Raw genomic sequence first — 22,124 nt, 5'->3', positions numbered from 1 at the left:
ATTTTTTTTTTTTTTTTTTTTTTTTTTGGAGGACCAGATGCTCTTTTACCTATTGTTAATTTATTTGAATTTATTTCCTTGGCCTATTTTGTAAAATCATTCAATTGGATAAAAGAAAACATACTAAAAGTTTGTTTGAACCTGAGTCAACATTTGTAACAGCCTCTACATGAAATAACACCTGTACATGAAATAACAGCCTGTACATGAAATAACACATGTTTTCAAAGTGACTGTTTTAAAGTGGGCAGACTGGGTTCAATTTCAATTCAATAACTACTCAATTCAATAACTATTTCCTGATTCTTACTGTTCACCAGGCAGTGTGGTAGGTGATACACAGTGGAGGAAGTTTCAACCCTCCAGCAGTTTTCCAGAGTAGGAAACATGGGCCCTTCTCTTAAGCTTCCTGGAGAAGTGACACCTGTGAAAAGTTTTGCTTAAGTGAGTCATGTTTCAAGTTTATCTTTAGTCTGGAAAATGACTAATTTAATTATGTGATTATTTTCCCCTTCTTCCTGGCCATGGGTAAGTAGGCTGTTTGAAAGCTGAACAAAGGTGCTTTTACTCTTTAATGCTGGTGTCATCATGAAGCCTAGTTATGCAGGCCTTTTGCAGTCTTGCATGCCCGAGGAGCACAGACTATGTGCTGTCCCAAGATGGGCTGGAAATATGGCTTATGGGATGGAATCCAGAGTTACATGCTGGCAGTGTTTCTGCTCTGGGAATTGTGGCTTCTGCATGTTTGCTGGCAGACTTTTAACTCCCATGCAAAGCAGTTATACTTTCCACAAAACAGCTAGATTGTGCTGCCATGACTTGGAAGTTTGTTTTCCCCAGTGTCTGTACAGGCCCTGATCTGGGAGAAGATGGAAGTGTCCCAAGAGAATTATTTTTCTTTTTAATACAGTAGACATTGCTAGCTCAGTTGTATCTCCAACAAAAAGCATAAGTTTATCTGTTCACAATCACAAGTGTATGCAATAGTGTGTAATGAACTAAATATTCAAGTAATAAGCTCATATTTATTCAAAGCTATGAAAACAGTTCTATAAATTTGATGAAATAGAGGCAGAAAATGTTAAATCCAAAGCCTATATGCCATCTCTAGATAAATTTTAAGGCTTTCAGAGGCCCGATTTGTGCATGTAACCCATGTCTCAGAGAATCTTCAGGTAGACTTTAGGTACTATCTGTGCCGCTGACACTACCTCCTCTTCCTCCACCTCCTCTTAAATCAGAATGTCTTAGTTTGTCTTTTTTTTCAAAATTTGTTCTTATTGCATAGCTAGCTATTAAGGAAGAGGAAATAAAACAGAGAACGGCTTATCCCATAACCATCATGCATGAAGAATTATGGATCCTCCATAATGCTTTCTATATATTTTCTTATAATAAGCATAGTTATTAAGAATGACATTCTGCACATTCATTTCTTATTCTCGTTGAAACTACAAAGGTGAAACATATTTTTAATTTCAAGGAAATCTACAACCACTTAGGCTAGCTAATTAATGCTTGTAGCAGTACTTCGGTGGTGGTTAGAATGATTTGTATAAGAACTTTGGTGGTGGTACTAGACTAAGGAAACATTAAAGTGGAGTCAGGAACTCAAACGCCGCTGAGCCAAGCACAGAAGGAATTATTTGATTTTCTTTCTTTTCTTTTCTCCTTTCTTTTTCTTTTCTTTTCTTTTCTTTTCTTTTCTTTTCTTTTCTTTTCTTTTCTTTTCTTTTCTCTTTTCTCCTCTCCTCTCCTCTCCTCCTCTCCTCTCCTCTCCTTTTCCTGCCCAGCCCTGCCCAGCCCTGCCTTTTTTCTTTCTCTGCTTTTTAACAACTAGTGAGCTACATGTAAGAAAAGTATAGCCAGGTTTTATGTGACATTTTATAATTTTTAAGTACTGACAACTAATTAAAAAAACAAAAACAAAAAACAAATAAATAAAAAACTAGAGAAACCACCAAAACAGAAATGAAAAAAAATGACTGCAGGTCAGATGAGGGCCCTGAATGTTACGTGACAAATTATGTGAGATGTAATTGTTTCAGCCTCAAAATAGTATAGACTCTTGTCATTATCATCCATTATTATTATTATTATTTTAGTTTTTATAAAACTTCCTGAAAACTTGTAGAATATGAACTACAGGACCTGATAAGATCTCCCATCCCAATGTCTGTGCATATCTTAATTCTGCATCTTGACCAGACTGAGAATCCGTGCTAACTGTGGCTATCAGTGATGTTAGGATACAATCTTTTATTTTAAAACCACAAATCTGAAGTTGTGCCTTTAAGCACACTATGAAACAAATTTTTAAATTTAACTGACTAATCAGTTTAGGGGTAGTGGCAGATGGGGTAGTTAAGATATCTCAATTTCCAGTTCCATTTCAGCCATCAATGTACCTGATGACGTTGGATACTTTATTTACCCTTTCTGAATTTGAGCTTCCTCATTTGTAAAATGGAATGTTGGTTTCAAATGACCTTTGAGGTTATTTTCAGATCTTAAATATTATAATTCTGCATACTAATTCTTCCAGATTGCAAGTTAGATTTATTTTCCCACTACCAGTTATTTATCTGAAGAAGCCGATTTTTGGATGCCTCCTAAATGTGTCATATTCTTCCTTTTGACTTTATAAAAGATGAACATGTTCTCTGTTATATTTGATGCAATGATGCTTTAATGATATTTTCTTTATTCTGAGCCTCTATTTTCTCCTCCCAAATTGTTTCTGAGGCCCAGCAGCTGTAGAGGGTTATGCACTAATTCCTGGGAAATCGTCCAGAACAAGAATGGAATCAGGAAAGGGTATGGGATGCCAAGAGGGAGCAAGTTCTAATCCTTTTTCTCTGTGGGAAAAAGAATGGGATTCACAGACTTCTAGATTCTAACATAGAGCAGGGCCTCAGAAACCACTTAGTCCAATTCTGAACAAGGCATAATAGATTATCATGCCACATCTTATTAGAATGTACCACTTCTGAGGCAGCTTGCTGAATCTTTAGACAATTATAGCAGTAGTTGTTTCAGATAAAATATGTGAATGCAACCATTTTAAAAATCTGATGTATATTAATGTAGATGTTTAAAATTACAAAGACAAAATAGGTTTTCTGTAAAACAGACTTATACATTAGAGTTTGAGAAAATGTGTAAAAGAAAATCTGAGGATGGATTGAGAGATTTTGAAAAACATGATATTCAGAGACCAGTGTTTTACAAAGCATCCATTCCTAGCATCACTCTGAGTATGAATGTTTATCTTGCCTATTTGTGAGATAGAGCCATCATGAATCTTTATTGGACTTTCAACATTAGACATACTTACTGTGTTCAACTTCTCCAAAACCGAAACAAGACACTCACTGACAATAGTTGTTATCTGAAGCAATATATTGCTCAGAGAATTGAAAAGTTGTATATCTGATTTGTGGGTCTCTTGACTCAAGCAGTTAATTATTTTGATTACCCTACAGGAATTTATAGTTGTCAGTGGCAGTTGGGACTCCAATTTTAAGCATTTGCCTAATTAGGCACATTAGTGAGATAGCTGATTCCGGGTGAAAAGCTATCAATTACCACAAACTCTTCCAGCCCCCAAACTAAATGTGTCCTAACCAAGGAAGCCCAAGGAGCCCTGGAAACTGTTGGAGGGATTTGGGGATTACTTGTAATTTACCATGGAGGCTTTGTTGTATTGATTATAACTTTCTATGCTTATGGGGATTAATTAATAGGACTAAATATGAAAGGCTGCACACTAATGACATTAACAGGCACCATAATTACAGAACATAATTGCCAATAATTCTTCAATGGTTATTTGGTAATCAGATTCTTTTGAGGTTAAATGAAAATCAAATAGACATTTTATTCATAGAGATATTAGCAATACAGTGATGCATAATCACGATTGCTATTTAACCTCATCAGTGCTGCACAGTGTGCTAAAACAGACCTGTGGTATTTCCAGGGATGGTTGGGTGGAGTCTTTCTAGAGGAGCAACATGATTTGCTAGGTAAAAGTACAGCCTTTGTAGTCAGAGAAACATTCAGCAGTCTTGGCTGGGTTATTACTAGATGTGTGACCTCTGATATCCTGCTAAACTCTGCGAAGCCTCTGTTTCTTAATCTATACAGGGGGATAGTACCTAGCTGATGATGTTGTTTTGAATACTAAGGGAAATGATGCTTGTGAGATTATCATTATCATGTCTGGTGCATGCTAGGTGCAGCTCAAAAATAGAGGCTGCTGGTCATAGCAGAGGTAGAGGTGTTTAGCCGCAGCTGGGGCACTGTTGATGATATGGAAAACAGACTTCTGGTGATCACATCCCATATACATCTCCTGGTTGCGAGCCTTGGGCAAGTTGCTCAACCACAATGTGCTTCAGTATCTTCATCTCTAAAATGTTGCCTGAAATTTTCCTATCTGATAGGTTGTTCATAGAAGAAATGAAGTAATATATGTAAAAGAGCAGAAGATTAGCACATAAATGGATATTATTATTATTACTCAAGTAGAGAATCCTGTTCTTGATTAATGAAGCAGATAAAAATTACCAAAGATAATAGAATCTTGGCCTGCCTTGAGAAGAATTAAGTCTATTAGAGAACCAGATCAAGTGTGACCACACTGACTTTGATGTCTGAATTGAAGTTGGAATTCTACTCTCTGGATTGACTTGGGGGTGAGAGGAAATAGAATTAAAAGAAAACCAGGGAAAGAGATGGAACCTTCAAGAACCTAACGCATATACTTGACTGTGTTGTGTGAAGAACAAGAGAAAATTAAGCAAATGGAGAGAGGTTTTTTTTCCACCAAACATCCACAGATAAATCTATAAATTAGGAAACCTCATTCGAGATGAGAATAATGTCTTCCCCCTTTCTGACCTCCCATTTGTCTGATCCCCTCATTCCTATCTCAGGGGTCAAGAACATACCAAGTAAACTCTGACCAGCAGGAAAGAATTTCTTCAGAAAGACAAGCCAGAGATTAGTGGTTTGAGTGGAAAACCACTTCTGACCTGTGGCCATCTTTCTGATTTTTGCACAACCTAAATGACCCATTGTATGTGAGTGTGTATCTAAGCCCCACTCTCTAATGCCAAGCTCTATCTTTCTTTACCACTCATGATCATCTACCCTAAAACACAGAGAGTACAAGAAAAGTATATGAACTGAGTTCATTTTTGCACTTAAATATACTTCTTAGAGGTCACCCTCCTTACTTGTCAACAGGAGTGTGAGCAGTCTTCAGATACATTGAAGAAGGTAACTGGAGTGTTCATAAGTTCCCTAGGTCTGTCTTAAAAAAAAAAAAAAAAAATTGCTTCCAACCCAGTGGAAGCAACATCTTCCACAACAGGATCTTGATCAGCTCATTTCTAGACACTCTGCAGATACTGTAGAAGTGGGGGAGAATTTGGTCCTGGCCTTGAAATGCATCCTAATTTAAGAGCCTCTGACAAGGGGGATGACTCACAGCAGCCCTCTAGTGGCCAGTGGCGAATGATAAGAAAGGGAAAGGCAGCCCCCCAGTCTCTGAGTGGATTGTGTTTCAAATGTGCCTTTGCATATTGTACTTCGTCAGACCACATTTTGTTGTTGTTGTTTTGAGACAGGGTCTTGCTCTGTTGCCCTGGCTGGAGTGTAGTGGCATAATCATGGCTCACTGCAGCCTCGAGCTCCTGGGCTTAAGTCATCCTTCTGCCTCAGCCTCCGTGTAGTTGGGACCACAGGCACACACTACTATGCCTGGCCAATTTTTTAAATTTTTTTTAGAGATGCGGTCTCATTATGTTGCCCAGGCTGGTCTCAAACTCCTGACCTCAAGCAATCCTCCTGCCTGAGTCTCCCAAAGTGTTAGGATTACAGGCATGAGCCACTGTGCCCAGCCCTCATCTTTTCATTAATACAATAGTACACTTGCTCTCCAGCTCCTCACACCAGTGAGCTCTTGGAAGCCTCCTTAATCCTTAATGTCCTTGAGGTAGACAATAATGTACAACAACTGTAGAACTTTCACACCATGCATAACAGTTTTTCTATGGCAAATTTGATTCAGAAATATAAATTTGGGTGCCAGGAGAAAATGTTTTAGCTCAGAAATTGAAATGGAGCTCCCCTAGCTTCAAGTCACTGCTAGATGCTGCTGTGATCTGAGCACAGAGGAGGCTGGGCTAGTTGTCCCATTGGCAGTGAGAGAAAGGGTTCTGTCTTCTTGATTAGTGTTTTACAATTTCCCCCTGATATGGTTTAGCTAGGTCCCCACCCAAATCTCATCTTGAATTGTAGTTCCCATAATCCCCACGTGTCATGAAGGGGACCCAGTGGGATGTAATTGAATCATGGCGGTGGTTCCTCCATGCTATTCTCATGATGGTGAGTAAGTTCTCATGGTATCTGATGGTTTTACAAGGGGCTTCCCCCTTTGATCGGGTCTCGTTCTTCTGTCTCCTGCCGCCACATGAAGAAGGACATGTTTGTTTCCCCTTCCACGATGATTGTAAGTTTTCTGAGGCCTCCCCAGGCATGCTGATCTGTGAATCAATTAACCTCTTTGCTTTATAAATTACCAGTCTTGGATATGTCTTTATTAGCAGCATGGGAACAGACTAATACACCACCCTGTGTCTCACCACCATCTATTAACCCTATGGTGAATCAAGAAATGATGGACTATACCAAGACAGAAAGAAAAACGCCATGTTCATGTTAGATTTGGATTTCTCAATGGAAAGAGAAAAGGGAACGGAAGGTGGGGTAGGAGAGGGAAGGGAGGGGAGGGGAGGGGAAGGGAGGCACTTATTAGCAGTAGTACCTCTAGAGGAAAAGTTAAAAGTATTTTTTTTTTTCAATCCTGGAGGGGCAGATATAAATATAAAAATAACTATGATTTACTGAGCACTTACTATGGACCAAGTAGTGTGATAGCCCTGGCCTTATTTAATTCTAACTATAGTCATTTCATGTAGATACTATTATCAACTTTATTGTATAGATGAGTTACAGAGATTTGAAGAGATGAAATGCTTGCACAAGGTTGCCTAGCTAGGAAGTGACAGAGCTAAGATTCCACCCTGCTTGCTGGATTCTGAAGCCTGTCTAATTAACCATGATGGTGCATGTTCAATTGGAGACTGTGCTTATAGTTGCTTTTCACAGAGAGGGCAGCGTGTGAGGCACAAAGGAGGAATGCAGAAACACCAAGTGACTGTCAGAAAATTATGATTCAGTTATCATTTTTTCCTTTGTGATCATTTGTTGCTCTAATCTTGAAAACAAATGTTTAATTTTCTCTCATACTACTTCATGCTACTTTTAACATTCTGTGCTAAGCGTGTGTTTATTTCCTAAGAAAAGAACAGCATTTTTTACAGTTTCATGTAACTGTAATCTTATTATTGTGAATATGCATATTCACAATCTAAAGCTCAGTGCATGTCAACTGATTAAATAGGTAACATCTCTCTACTTGGATTTTGCTTCAGTAAAGTCACTTAAGTAGCCCGAACCTCAATTTGATCATCTATAAAATGGGGAAAACAAGTTTCCAAAGGTCAGTAGAACTATATATGAAGGACCATTTATATGTATATGAGTTCATATACCGTACATATGAAAAACTATGTATATCTGCAAACCCTTTAAAAATATGGATTAATTCAGATTTAATAGATTCTCAATAAGTAATAACTGACTATTATGTCTTGCTATAATTAATGTTTTTATTGTTATTATTAGAGAGAAAATATTTTCTTATATATGGTGACCAAGTACTTATTATATCTCGGGAGATGAGCACTTGTGAGATCTTAATGGCCTCTTTGCTGTTCATTCTGTTTTGTTCCACATTGGGGATTTCCTATGTTTACAAATATTGTCTTCTTAGCTTTATTATTAAAACATTATTGTTTTTACCAAATTATTAGAAATTAACTGTGATGGTGTTTATATTATTATTCCTTCTTTTAACACTATAAAGACATGTGACTGTAAAGACACAGCTTATATTTTACAAGTAATAACTTTTAAAATTGTGTAACTCAGATCTTGTATATAAATGTTCTCAACACATGTGAAATCAGAAATAACACTTGAAAGAAAAGGCTCAATGTGGTTGAAAATTCCACCCTGCATAGTTATGGTGTTTATAAAGATTACAGTTTGTGTTTGTACCTGGTTTAAGGGCAATCTTGGGCTAGAATTAGTTTCAAAGCTAGTGAGTAAATGGTGATTCTTTGAAGGAGGAAACTTTCTGTGCCCATTAATTTGCATTCTCTCACAAAGCAGTAATTCCCTGGAAATGTGTGATCAGATTCTTTCTTTATTGAATAAATTCAGTATAAAGTAGTCATTTCTTACTTTTTTTCAAGGTGGAATACTATTTAACACCAAAAGGAAATCTAGGGTTGTTTTATAAGTAAGGAAATGGAGAAGATGGGACTCTAGTGAGGGTTTAAAAGATCATGTGATGGATAAATCCGTCAGACAAGTTTCAGAGTTTTAAAAATGTCTTTGACATTTGTCAAATTAACTGGCATTCCACCTTTTTCAGCTGAAAATTACCTTTCTCATTGGATTTCTGGAAAACATAATTGATATGGGAAGTGCTTAACATTAAGTCTTGTTATTTAATGTCCATTAAATGTTCCTTTTCTTCAGATATTCTCCCAACTTCCCTTCTGCATTTTCCAGCTACCATAAACTCTTGATCCAGAAAATTGTCTCCTTTGAAATATTTTCTGACAAAAAAATGCTGAGCAGTTTCCTATATTTTTTTTTATTTAGTTTGTCACCCTCCATTAACATCTTCTTACTAATTTTGTTAATAGAGTATACCCACTTTAAAATTTCAGTGAATTTAAGTACATAGCTCACTAATTCCTAGAAGGAAACCAAGGCATTTAAATTTTAATGGTACAAACTGATAGCAACAAAGACATGAGGTAGGGACCCACCTAAACTCAGGTTCAAAAAGCATATCACCTCACTAATGCAAAAGGAAAATCAAATTTTTGTTATAGAGGAGAAAACAAACCCTTTAAAAAAAGTTTAAATGTTTTAATTTTGTTTGTCATCTCTCTATAGTGAAAATGTCAGTATTACTTTGGAAACCACTATCTTTTCTGTGCTTTTATTTCTGCTACAATTTTCAAATGTGCTACAGCAAGTTCTAGTGACCTTGAACATTGTCTCTCCACTTGTTCAGTCTATGCCACCAGCTAATTGGAGGATGATTTTGGGTCTATCTACTGACCTTCAAAAATCAATTTTTCTCACCTTTAATGTGAAAATGTGGAAGTAAGTAATGTTGTGGAGAATATTTCCTGAAGTTATTGTCTATATGCCTGAGTGTTGGAATCTGCCAGTATTATTATTTATTAATAGTAGCAGCTACCATTTATTGAGCACTCAGTCCTCTCAAGGGATCTATTAGATGAGTGTTATTAAGATACTTATTTCATGAATTTGAACATTGAGATAAGGAAATGAAATAATTTGCCTACAATCATATAGACTTGGGTTTCTTTCTTTCTTTTTTTTTTTTTTTTTTTTTTTGAGACAGAGTCTCACTCTGTCACCCAGGCTGAAGTGTAGTGGCGTGATCTTGGCTCACTGCAACCTCGGCCTCCCGGGCTTAAACGATTCTCCTGACTCAGCCTCCCAAGTAGCTGGAATTACAGGTGCCTGTCACCATGCCCGGCTAACTTTTGTGTTTTTAGCAGAGACAGAGTTTTGCCATCTTGGCCAGGCTGGTCTTGAACTCCTGACTTTGTGATCCACCCGCCTCAGCTTCCCAAAGTGCTAAACTTGGGTTTCTATAAAGCAAACCAAATCATTTGGATAGCAGAAGTGATGTATTCTATGTATAAGTGGCAATTTAAGGGCAGAAAAGAAAAAAACATATATATATATATGTAAATATATGTAATTCTCAAAGTTACATTTCTTTCTTTTTGAAACATTTAGCCGAATGTTTAAGCTATACTTCATTTTACTATATATTGAGCATAAATTGTTAAAATGGGACAAAATAAGTAGTAAAATTACCTATGCTTAAAAGTGATTGATTGAATATTCATAAACCACCTATATTTCTTTTATTTTCTTGTCCTTTTTAATTCTTTTTTCTGGTTGTGAGTTCTCAATATTTGGTGGCAAGTAAACACAAGCTTATTAAAGTGAATATTGTTTGAATGAGTTTTGATGGTAATAAGAAAATATCTCACATCATGTAGACTCCCAGTTCTCAGAGATGGCCGTAAAGCATCACTGGGAGCAGGAAAGAACAGAAGAGACTGGCCGGGCGCGATGGCTCAAGCCTGTAATCCCAGCAATTTGGGAGGCCGAGACGGGTGGATCACAAGGTCAGGAGATCGAGACCATCCTGGCTAACACGGTAAAACCCCGTCTACTAAAAAGTACAAAAAACTAGCCGGGCGAGGTGGCGGGCGCCTGTAGTCCCAGCTACTTGGGAGGCTGAGGCAGGAGAATGGCATGAACCCGGGAGGTGGAGATTGCAGTGAACTGAGATTCCGGCCACTGCACTCCAGCTTGGGTGACAGAGCGAGACTCCGTCTCAAAAAAAAAAAAAAAAAAAAAAAAAAAAGAAGAAACTAACCCTATGTTTTTTTTTTTTGGGGTCAATGGGTTTGAGATAATTAGGGTTAGGGTTCCAGACTAAATCATCCTAGTGATGGCAACATTCTCTGGAATTGTTGTCATTTTATTCATTAAGGTGCTCTGTGAAAAGCCAGCATGAAGAAAATGGAGTGGAAAGGAAAAGGAAGTATCATGAAACATCATAAACTGGGATAAACTGGGGCACAAATTTGCAAACCCTCATGATGAACATGAGAAATCTCCTGAGCTCACATATTTCTCTCAATATTTTAGGAACCCACTATTTTTTCATTAAAATAATTGTGTAATAATAATAAAACTTAAAATTGTATACAGTTTAATAGAAAATATAAAATGGCAAATAAATTATATACATTTTGCAGGGCACAGTGACCCTGAGCTTCTGATATAAATGACTATTCTTTTCTTGTATTAGGAACATTCGGGCAGGGGAGAGAATAGAGAATACAGATGTGTAGAACAAAATTATATCCATGGCAAAGTGTCATAGATATTCCAGAAGAATTTATAGTTAGACACTGGGTCCTTTTTCAAAGTTACACTATGCATAACTTCATCCTTAGAGAAATAGATACTTATTAATAGATCCAACCAATAAATGGATCATTTATTATTTGGCAGGAGGAATCATTTAAGTCCAGACTCTGTTTTATTCTGCAATAAATGGTAACCCTATTTTGGAGAGACAGCCAAATAAGATAATGAGGACAATTTTGATTTTTTTAATTAATATTGATTTTATGTGTCAGCTTTATGCAGGCAGGGAGACACAATTATGCCGTGAGTGCAGTACGTCACAGCCTTCACAGATTTTGACAGACAGAAGGAGTAATTTTAGTGGTAGGAGTTAATTTGCATTGGCATTAATGCATGAAAAGGTTGGTGATCATTTCTAATTGTTTCCTTTGTTACTAATTCAACTAAAAATAAAGTTCATAAACCAAGCTGTGGGAAATTATTGACTATGACAGTTACTCCAAAAGTGAATTGCTTCAAGTCACTATTCTTAGTAATCGATTTCTGATTCTAACATGAATTTTATTCCATCTTTTGCCTCCTCCTTCCTCCTTGTCCTTTTAACCCCCCTACACTAAATATAGGAACATACATAAAAAGTGGGGAAAATTATAACTGACTTTAATTCTGTCAATAAAGAAATACTGGAAAAAAACTCATTTAAAAAATCATCATTAACATCTTATTGATCGTTTTATCTAAGTACAAGGCACACATATTCACACAGTCAAACACACACGCAGAAATGTGATCTTTCTCTTTAAGGAGAAAATACACCAGTTTATTAGGTCACACAACCAAAAATCCAACGCTCAGGTAGTTTGACAGCTCCAGGTTCTTTAGAACATGGCCATCTTCACTCTGCCATCTTCAGCATATTGGCTTTTGCTCTTGGTCATGTCCCATTGTGATCATAAAATGGGTGCAGTAGTTTCATGCATTGCATCCTCATATAACTGCATCCTTAGATAAACTAGGATGCTGGGTGTATGTTTCAAATGAGAACCTTTCCCGTAATTTCCCCAGCAGTTTTCCTCCAGTGTCATTGGCCCTTTCCTGAGCCAGTCACAGGCATCAGAAGGGTACTACCAGGAATGTCTTGGCTAATCAAGACTCATATCCCCGGGTCTGAGCAATGGATAAGTTTCCACCAAAGTCCACAATCACTAAATGCCTAACAAAATTGGAAAGGAAGAAAAGATGGAACAATACCACAATTTTTAAAGCTACTTAGATTTTAAGAACAAAACAAAATAAAATGAGAAACTTGCCTGAGAAATATACAAAGCATCCCTTGTACGAGTAGAAGTGATATAAAGGCTAAGGAGCTTAGAGAAATCAGCATCAACTGATGACAATGCTTATGCTGCGAATTGATTTTTTAAATCACAGATTTTTTTTTTTTCAGAATTTGAAGTAACCATAAAGGTAACCAAATTCTATTATGTTTCAATGACTATAAAAGACATATGCCTGAATAACTCCACATATTTCCTTTTGATGTACTAAGTTTTTAAGCCCCAAAAGACTTTAGCCCATCTTCATAGTATGCCCCACTGGACAAGATACTTACATAATTTGTCATACTTTCTATAAAATAATCAAGACAATGTTAAAATTCCCTTCCTGCTATGTGCAATTAGGAAAATGATAATATAAAAATAAAACATTGATTTAAACTGTGCCATTATGGAATAGAGTAAGACCAATGAAATAGAGTAAGTAACTGATAAAAGCTTGTTTTATTTAGTAAGGCCTGATAATACAGGATATCATGTCGATTATTGGAATTATCTAGCATTTTAATTCGTGTTATACCCACATACAAACAAATTCATTCAGTTTAAAATATATACAATTGCAGGTTTGCTTAGGTAAAAAACTGATGCATAATTGACATTTTATGTGGTTCATCCAAATATTTTTAAATGGACAGGTGCAGAAGTATTTAAAAGAAATGGAGTTATATTTCACTTTGTGACTAGTATTTTGTGTTTTCAGTCACTTTGCATAGTGGAGGTTTTTTTTTAATCAAAAAGTAAGTGTCATTAATAAAATATCTTCAATTAACCCAATGCCCTTGGTCGATGTCTACTGTGCTATTAGAAAATCCATAATCATAAGGATTTGTAAGAATTTTTTACATCTACAGATTTATGGCATACAATGATATACAAATTGTCAACATTGTCTGGGAATTAGAACTCAAAAATATGGAGTCTCATTTCATATTTCTTGGAAGGTAAAATGCCTGCTGAGAGTTTAGAATCTTGAATTCTAGACTAGGCCTAAGAGAGCACTGAGCCAAACCAAATCTTCCAAAGACAAGAAAACTAAGGCTTAGAGACACTTAGTGATGTATCCAGGATGGAACTGGTGACAATTCTAATTGCCCTTCCAGAACTCTTCTCACTATGCATCCAGTTGCCTAATTATGGCATCAGGATGCTACCCTTTAACCTCTGGAGCCCAAGGTGCTTGCTTTTTAACATCGTGGTTGTGAGGCTTTTGTCTTCCCAGGTACAGGATAAATTTGCTTGTTTGTTCTTAGTATATTTGAGAGCCTCAAGGCCTTTCTTTAGCAAGTTATTTTTAATATGTGATTATAGAAACATTTCCTCCTCCCACTCCCCAAATTTTATTGGATTGCCAATAAAAAAAAAAAAATGTGAGATTTCAGAAAAGCTGCCATTATCTACCAATTCCCACAAAAGACCTCATGCATTATCTGCTTACTGTAATGCCTGAGAGACTGAAGTATTCTTCTATTATTGCTTAGAAATCACAGCTTCCATACTGTTACTGAAAAAGAAAAGTAGAGTTTTTTGTATGACAGTATTTCAGTTCTGAATAAAGTAGATATTAAATGGGTCTGTATTATTTAAAGACAGTCACAGATCTGTCCTTTGAAATAGAAATTTGCTTTTTAAATTTGGAATAATACACAACTGCTACTTCCAGCAAACTATGGAGGTCAGTAGCAAATAAGTCAGGGTCAGTGGAACATTTATGCAGTGTGATCATGGAGTGCCATTAATGAGAAAATTTGCCCAGTGTATCACTAATATTGAATTATAAAATATTGGCCCACAATATGTTCTTCATAAAACCAGCAATTTCACTGAATTAAGCAAGATTTATTTTTTCCTCAAGTTAACATGATCTAAAACACAGTTCTTGAAACAGTCACAATTACTCTGTGACTATTGAGTTACTCTGTGCTATCTGCAGATAGGGTTCACCTTGCCTTGTCCTTCCTTTTTGGATTTGCATATTTGGAGAACATTCCCTTTCCATAAACCTTCCTTAATAAACCTTTGTGTCTTTGATTGGTTGATATTCCTTAGTGTTTTATGAGAAAATTTTTGTGTCATTGATTTAAAAAAAAAAGAATAAAGGTCTTTCTTAAGAGAAATACTTTTTTCCACATGAGAGCGTTGTTATAATGTTTTGGGCTACTGGCAGTGCGTGTTTTTATAATGAAATCTTTGGTCATATTCATAAATGACTTTCATTGAGTGACCCTATTGTATAGTTAATACTGTGATTTTAAAAATTGCAAAGTTTTACCCTGATATATTTACATGAAATGTAGAACAATATTATAGAGGGCGATCATCCAAAATTATTAAATGAATGCAGATTATTAAGATTTAAAAAAAATTCATGACCTCCTCCCCCAAATAGTCACCTAAATTTAGACACTACTAATGCTATGCAGCATGGAGGTTAAGGTCACGGACTGAAATGACTACAACCTGGGTTCAAATCCCAGCTCTATCATTTGCATTTTAAAAGACTGAGAAAGTTACTCAACTTTTTTAAGCTCAATTTTCTCTTGATAAAAAGGAGAATAATACCTTCTGTCCCATAGAGTATCTGGAGTAATAAACCATGTGTATAAACAGTACCATAAGAGCTCCATATGTAAGAATTTGTTATTGATCTTGGGGCATTATGTTATCCTTTTAATAATTTTCAAACACTGACCATTTATGCCATTATGTGCCTTTCTACACAATGTTATATCACTGGTTCAGAAATTAGCACCAACATCTCAAATAGTTGACTTTTATCATTTTTTTTTTTTTTGACACAGAGTTTCGCTTTTGTTGTCCAGGCTGCCTTAGCCTCCCGAGTAGCTGGGATTATATAGGCACACACCACCATGCCCAGCTAATTTTTTTGTGTTTTTAGTAGAGACAGGGTTTCATCATATTGGCCAGGTTGGTCTCAACCTCCTGACCTCAGGTGATCCACTCACCTCAGCCTCCCAAAGTGCTAGGATTACAGGCGTGAGCCACCACACCCAGCTGACTTTTATCATTCTTAATTCAACATATAATATCCATTTATTCATTTGGCAAGTATTTATTGGACAGACATTAAGTGCCAAGAATGGGCATTAGACTTGAGGGCCTAGTAATGAGCAAAAATAAAGGCATGGTTTCAACCCTCTTTGATATCTGAATTTGTTCGTTTTCATGCTCCTGATAAAGGCATACCCAAGACTGGGTAATTTATAAAGAAAAAGTTTAACAAACTCACAGTTCCACGTAGCTGGGGAGGCCTCACAATCATGGCAGAAGGCAAAAGGCATGTCTTACATGGCAGCAGACAAGAGAGAATGACAACCAAGCAAAAGGGGTTTCTCTCCTTATAAAACCGTCAGATCTTGTGAGACTTATTCACTACCATAAGTACCAGTTTCCATGGTGGAAACCACCCCTATGATTCAATTATCTCTCACCAGGTCCCTCCTATAACAGATGGGAATCATGGGTGCTGCAATTCAAGATGAGATTTGGGTGGGGACACAGCCAAGCCATATCAGTATCCTTGTGAAGCATAAAGGCACTAGGGCATTCCACAAACAAACACAAAATTGCATCTATGTCAGGAAGAAGAGGGAGGACCAGGGAGCTCTATGAGACTTCCTTAGGCAGCTTGGGCCTAGTAATGGGATCTGAGAAAACTTTTCTAAAGAAATGGTATTTGTGATGAAATCGGAAAGATTAATGGGGTCAAAGGAGACAAGATGTTTAATGTAAAGGAAAAAAAGGATGTTAAATGTAGAGGAAACATAGCATGTTCAAAGGTTCTGTGGTAGAATGGAGCTGCGAGAGTGGAAATGAAGTTCCATAGTAGTTGAAATACAGGAAGCAGGCGGGTTGAAATGTGATTGGAATTGCATTTTGTTTCAAGACCAAGTCAAGACTTTTTGGACATATTAAAGAGTTTGTTTTTATTTTAAAATTGCAGAGGAAAACTATGTAAGATTTTATGAAGAGCTAATATGACCAGATTTGCTTTCACAGATTTGGGGATTTTGGAGTGAATGTCTGAGAGCCCATTAAAAAGCTATTGCAGTAGTTCCTATCATAATGTCTTGGACCTGGATGAAGATAGTAAAAATGGAAATCTGGCAGTACAATAGATATTTAGGTTATAGAATGAAGCAGAGGGAGCTATCAATAACAATGGAGATATCTTGAGGTTATATAACAAAAGATGCCAAATAGGTAGGTGAATATGTGGATCTGGACTTAAGAAAAGAGTGCTGTGTATTTGTGAGCCATTTGAGTATGGGACTAATTAAGGGACATAGTATAGCTGAGATAAAGAGAGTTATTGAATTACAATAGGATATTTGTTTTTAAAGACAGGACAGGGCAAAGAAAAGACAATCAGTAGTTTTACCAAAATGAGGGACTGCAATATCTTAGGATACGGAATATGGTATATTCTGAGCTCATATTTTCTAGTTATTTATTGAAATATAATTTGACATTTTCAAAATTCCCAGTGGCTTCTACAAGTGAGTCTCCAGGACTGTAAATTGTGTTCCCCTGTTTCTGTCTCCATCTCATTGTTCTTATTTTCTCTTTTTCTTGTCTTCTTGGTACATTTCATTACATTTTTAGATTTATTTTTTCTTTGCTATTTGTGTGAATCTTTGTAAGCCATTAAGTGCATTATAAAATAATTTTAGCATATAAAAGTATAAGTTAAAATGTAAAATATGTAAATATTGATTTGGTGAAATATAAAAAAAAATTATAAAGGTATCCAGAGAGACAAATATGTTTTGGCATCTTTCTACTTGTGAATTTTTACCTAAGATTGGCAATAAATGAAAGGCCTATTAACTCTGAGAAGTGTAAAATTCTGCCTTTTCTTTAAGCTTCTAAAAGTTAATGAGAAAAGTCTAACACCATTTCACTAAGAGCTAAGTGGAGATAGATAAAAGAATAGAGTACCTTCAACACCTGCTTCACATTAAGTTGATTTTGTTTTATTTGCATAGGTATATTGTAGCCCAAGAATTGGTCTTGGTGCATATTAAAAGGCTAGTCTTTCAACTACTTGTTATTCATTGACATTTGGATATGTTGAAGTCCTGTATATTTCATTCTCTGCACTGACTTACTTGCAATAATTTAGTACTGAAATGTATGCTCTGCATATTTTAAAATGTGTCTGCCATTTTAGCCAACAGAGAGAGTTTTGTTGTTGTTTTTGGGGGGTTATGTGTGTATGTTTGCTTAACTTTTTTTTTTTTTTCCTGGAGAGAAATGTTTTAAGTCATAGGTACACGGCCAGAGAAAGCATTTTTGTACAGCTCATTTGTTTTATATAGACTACCAGAGTGAATTTAGGACCTTATATGAGCAGGCAGTGGACCTTTGAGCCAGGTGCTTATTCTCACTCCCTTTTTATGATATTTGATGGTTCATTAGAATTCTATCTTCACACCTAACCAAAACAAAATAATCATACATATGATGTTTATTGTCATAGAAAGACAAAGAAAGCAATGCAACACTGAGGGCTATTGAAGTTTCATGTTTGTCATTTTATCTTGAAATGATGACCTGCCCCCTTTTTTTTTTCTGGATTCACATTAACTAGTTTAAATGCAGTACCCATCTAGCAGCACTGGGCAAGAGAGGCACTACCAGCATGGAACATTCTGTTGCTATTTTAAAAGAGTGCTTCCTCTGAACTAAGAAATTTATTTGAAAATAAGGTCAAATGTAAAAAGGTTAGGACAGGGTTTCTGAAGATTGGCATGGTAGACATTTGGGTCCTCAGAATTCTTTGACATAGGGGCCTGTCCTGTGTCTTATAGGATGGTTAGTAGTATCCTTGACCTCCACTCACTGGATGCCAATAGCACTTCCTTAGTTGTGACAACCAAAATTGTCTTGAGATGTTGTCAAATGTCCCTTGGGGGGCAAAATCACCCCTGGCTTAGACCTTCTGGCTTCAAGTACTTTAAGAATAACTTTTAATAGTTAAGGAAAATGAACTATGAAACATAAACATCTCAGAACTATACCTCCCACACATATACTTGCTAATATACGAATGTGAAAAAAATAGAGTTTTTAAGTAGAGAATTTAAAAAATACATTTTATGTATAGTTTAAAACTAGACTCTTTGCTAATTAAGTTCAATTTCCATTCTTAGAAATATCTTTATAAACCATTGAGTAAACTTGTTGAAAATTGCTTGCCTTTAACCTCATTTTCAATGGTCGACCATTATCAAGACTGTATTATCAAATATTAATCTTCTCCAAGATCAGCAAATTTGGAAGATCATGCCAATTCTTCCTCCACATTGGTGTCCTTATACAAGAGTTGCTTCTGGTAACCCAATAAAATAATAAATCGTGGTTGTATTTACTTTTTCATTATTAAGGGCAATTGTATTATATATCTAATGAAACAAAATATTACAAGACAACAGAAAAGTCTACAGAGGTAACTAAATTATTTATTGGTCACTATTGGGCATTAATCACTTAATGCTTATTTGCCATCCCAAATGCAGCAATCATTAGGAAGGTTGTTTTTTGTTTTCTCTCATTTGTTATAATCTAAAAAAAACCCAAAGATTAAATAATTTAACACAAGTTTGGCTCAGTCTATGATGTGAGCAATAAAAATAAATTATTTCCCAATATTTACTTGTCTTGGGTTTGTTTGTTTTCATCAATGAATTAATCCAATTAAATTTGATTTTTCTATAAGGCTGATCCATTGCCTGGCAGCCTCACAAACTGCCGATTCAATCAACAATAAAAATAGTTTTCAGTCTACTCAAATGTTTCCCTGTTGTATCATTTAAAGCTCCAAATGTTAAATGCTTATTTATAGTATATTTAATAGAACCTTTCCTTGTTAGATATTTCAGTCAGTGAATGACAAGACAGTTACATTAATAATTCTGTTCTTGGGGTATCTTGCCATAGTTTTGGTTAGGAATAGTGTCTGGTTTTGAGAGTACTGGCCACACTGGAATCTGAGCTAGTTGTTACAATACACAAATCATTGAGTGTGAATCAGAAAACAGAACGCAGTGTATTGGAAGAAAGTGTACTGAGATCAAACTTTCTGTTTTGTACATTCAGCTTCTCTGCCTCTATTTCTTAGTTTAATTTGGAAGTATCGTGGATCATAAGGGAGCCGGATGCTATAGATATAAAAGCAGATGTGAGAGGGATATAATACACGGAAGCAGTAGACAACAAGGAACAAAGGTCTGCAAAAATATGTGTTGCATTGACACAGGTAGTCTTTACTTCACATTTAAAATACTTCGAGATATAGATTTAAAGGAAAATTGGGGTCAAGTCAGTATTGCTCTATTTTACATTAAAGCTAGGAGGAGTTCTTTCCTTGCATAAAACATATAAAACAATATTGTAAGTACATAATTATCTATAATTCAAAACAAGTGCAAAATTATAGAAAGAAGACATGATCTAAATACCTGATGCTTCATTCAGTAAAAAGCACAGACCACATTGCTTTGCTTTGTTACTACTGTTATTCTCATGATGTTGATAACTACTGCTCCTTTTAGCAGCTGATCACTGACTTCAAGGCTGGACTGAAGTATTTTTATTCTAATAGTAATTATGATTCTCAATTGCTGGCTGAGAACATTGAGTTGGGAACAGTACATTCCCAGAAATTTATTTTCTCTCCTTTCATTCAGTTGACGACTTCTTTCCTTTTTACTTATTTTTTTTTCTTTATTCTGGGAAGAAAACCACAAATTTTTTCATATGTATAGGCACATGCATGTAAAAATATGGGGAACAAATTACATTTTAAAATATTTACTTTTCTACTTCATTTTACATTAAGAAAGTACATGTGGTTTTATATCCAGCCTGAGAGGTGATATATATAAGCCCATTGGTCATGTATATGTATGTATGTGAAACTGACATATTTTTAGAATCTATGAAGTACTTAAAGGTCACACCTAACTTTTACGACCCAGGTGAAGGCAGACATTTCAAATAAGACTTAAATTCACCTTTTCTCTGACAGTAACAGCATATAGACAAGATACAAGATGACTGGGCCCGTCGTCCCAACAGCCAAAAGAAAACAAGGCATGCCTAATACAAATCATGCAACTGGATAAGAAGAATTTTTAATGTACGAACTGGTTTGCATCTTTATTTTCACTTTCTAGTTCTGTATCGCTTATTTATAAATTGATAGCTATGAAAAATCCTCTAATTTGGTTGCACAATCACCTGGGGGAAGTATCTTTGAAATGCAGATTTCCGGATTTCACTCTCAGTCTGACACAATAGATCAGAGGTGAGTTCTTGGGTGTGCAGTTTTAATAAACATTTATGGTGATGCTAATGCACATTATCCCTTAACTATACCTTGAGAACCACCAGACACCATTCTAGATCATTGGTGCTTTTGGTCTTGCCAAGGTCTCAATAAGGTAACTCAACCTCTCCATCCCTCACTTTATTTCTCTGTCTACCGGAAAACATTTTTTTCTGACTGATTTAAAAATCTCTATTTACCAAGATGTTTCCCTGAATGTGGTAGTGAATATAAGTGCATTTAAAGTTTCAAACAATGGACTTACAAAAGAATAATCAGAATAAACTTATTTTGATTTGCAAACTTCTGTTTAGTTTTATAGTAAATCAGTAACTCTAGCTATCTTTAGAAATCATTCCAGTTTGATCCCTATGTTTTATTTCCATTTCTTGTCCTTTTTTATGTGTGATCTATGTTTGTTTATATAGAAGAAGAAAAATATGTATTATGTGAAAGTAATAGCCAACATTTAATTTCATTGCTGTTTCTTAAAAATTTCTATTCCCTCTGCCAGGGTACAGCATGGGTTAGAAATACAAAGCCAGAAATCAATATCAGAGTTTGAAAGAAGATTGTAATTAGTACTTTGCCTGAGTCACAGTCAAGGATAAAGCTTAAAGTCTCAGAGCAAATGCAATCACAGTAAGAAAGATAAGTGAAGATTTTGTAGTCAAGGTAGACGAAAAACTGGAGAAATAATTATAGACCAATACATTACATCACAATAAATTACATAGCATCTGAGAGATGTAGGGAGTCTTTGGTTATCTTTTTGAAGGCTGCACTAGTCGACAGGCAGGTAGTGAGAGAAAGCTGGAAAGAGCTCTGATCCTCTGATTGACTGGACAGAGGGAACACATTTCTTTCAGGCAAAGACACACAGTCTGAGAAATCTCGTTAAAGTTATGCTTGATTCCTTTTTATACTTGAATAAATAGTTTCTAGAGACATGGTATTTTATTGTGGTTATAATGACTCTTGGTTGAATCTGACAATATTGTTGTCATTTCACAGTGCCAGTCAGACTGACAGTAGAAAATTAAAAAAAAAAAAAAAAAGTAGACCATAAGAATCTTCAACAAATGATACATAAAAAGCATTTCTCTGAGGTGGGAAAAAAGGAAACTTGTTTCAAGAGAACACCAGCAAAATCATCTTCTTGTAGAGCCCTGTGGTAAAATGTGAAAAACTCTTCTTCAATGTCATCCTTTAGATACTGGCCTGCTTCTATTAATAATATGTAAATGCGGCCGGGCGCGGTGGCTTAAGCCTGTAATCCCAGCACTTTGGGAGGC

At 35.8% G+C, this 22,124-nt stretch overlaps 1 protein-coding gene across 1 annotated transcript in view; it reads left to right on the top strand.

Annotated features, from left to right (window-relative positions):
- Window positions 1-22,124, top strand: part of LOC108535572 (neurexin-1) — a 597,125-nt gene that overhangs the window by 291,939 nt on the left and 283,062 nt on the right. The gene's annotated exons all lie outside the window — the stretch shown is intronic.

Source organism: Rhinopithecus bieti, unplaced genomic scaffold, assembly GCF_001698545.2.
Source record: "Rhinopithecus bieti isolate Rb0 unplaced genomic scaffold, ASM169854v2 scaffold_12640, whole genome shotgun sequence".
Taxonomy (NCBI): Eukaryota; Metazoa; Chordata; class Mammalia; order Primates; family Cercopithecidae; genus Rhinopithecus; species Rhinopithecus bieti.
This window is presented reverse-complemented; position numbering and strand designations above follow the sequence as displayed.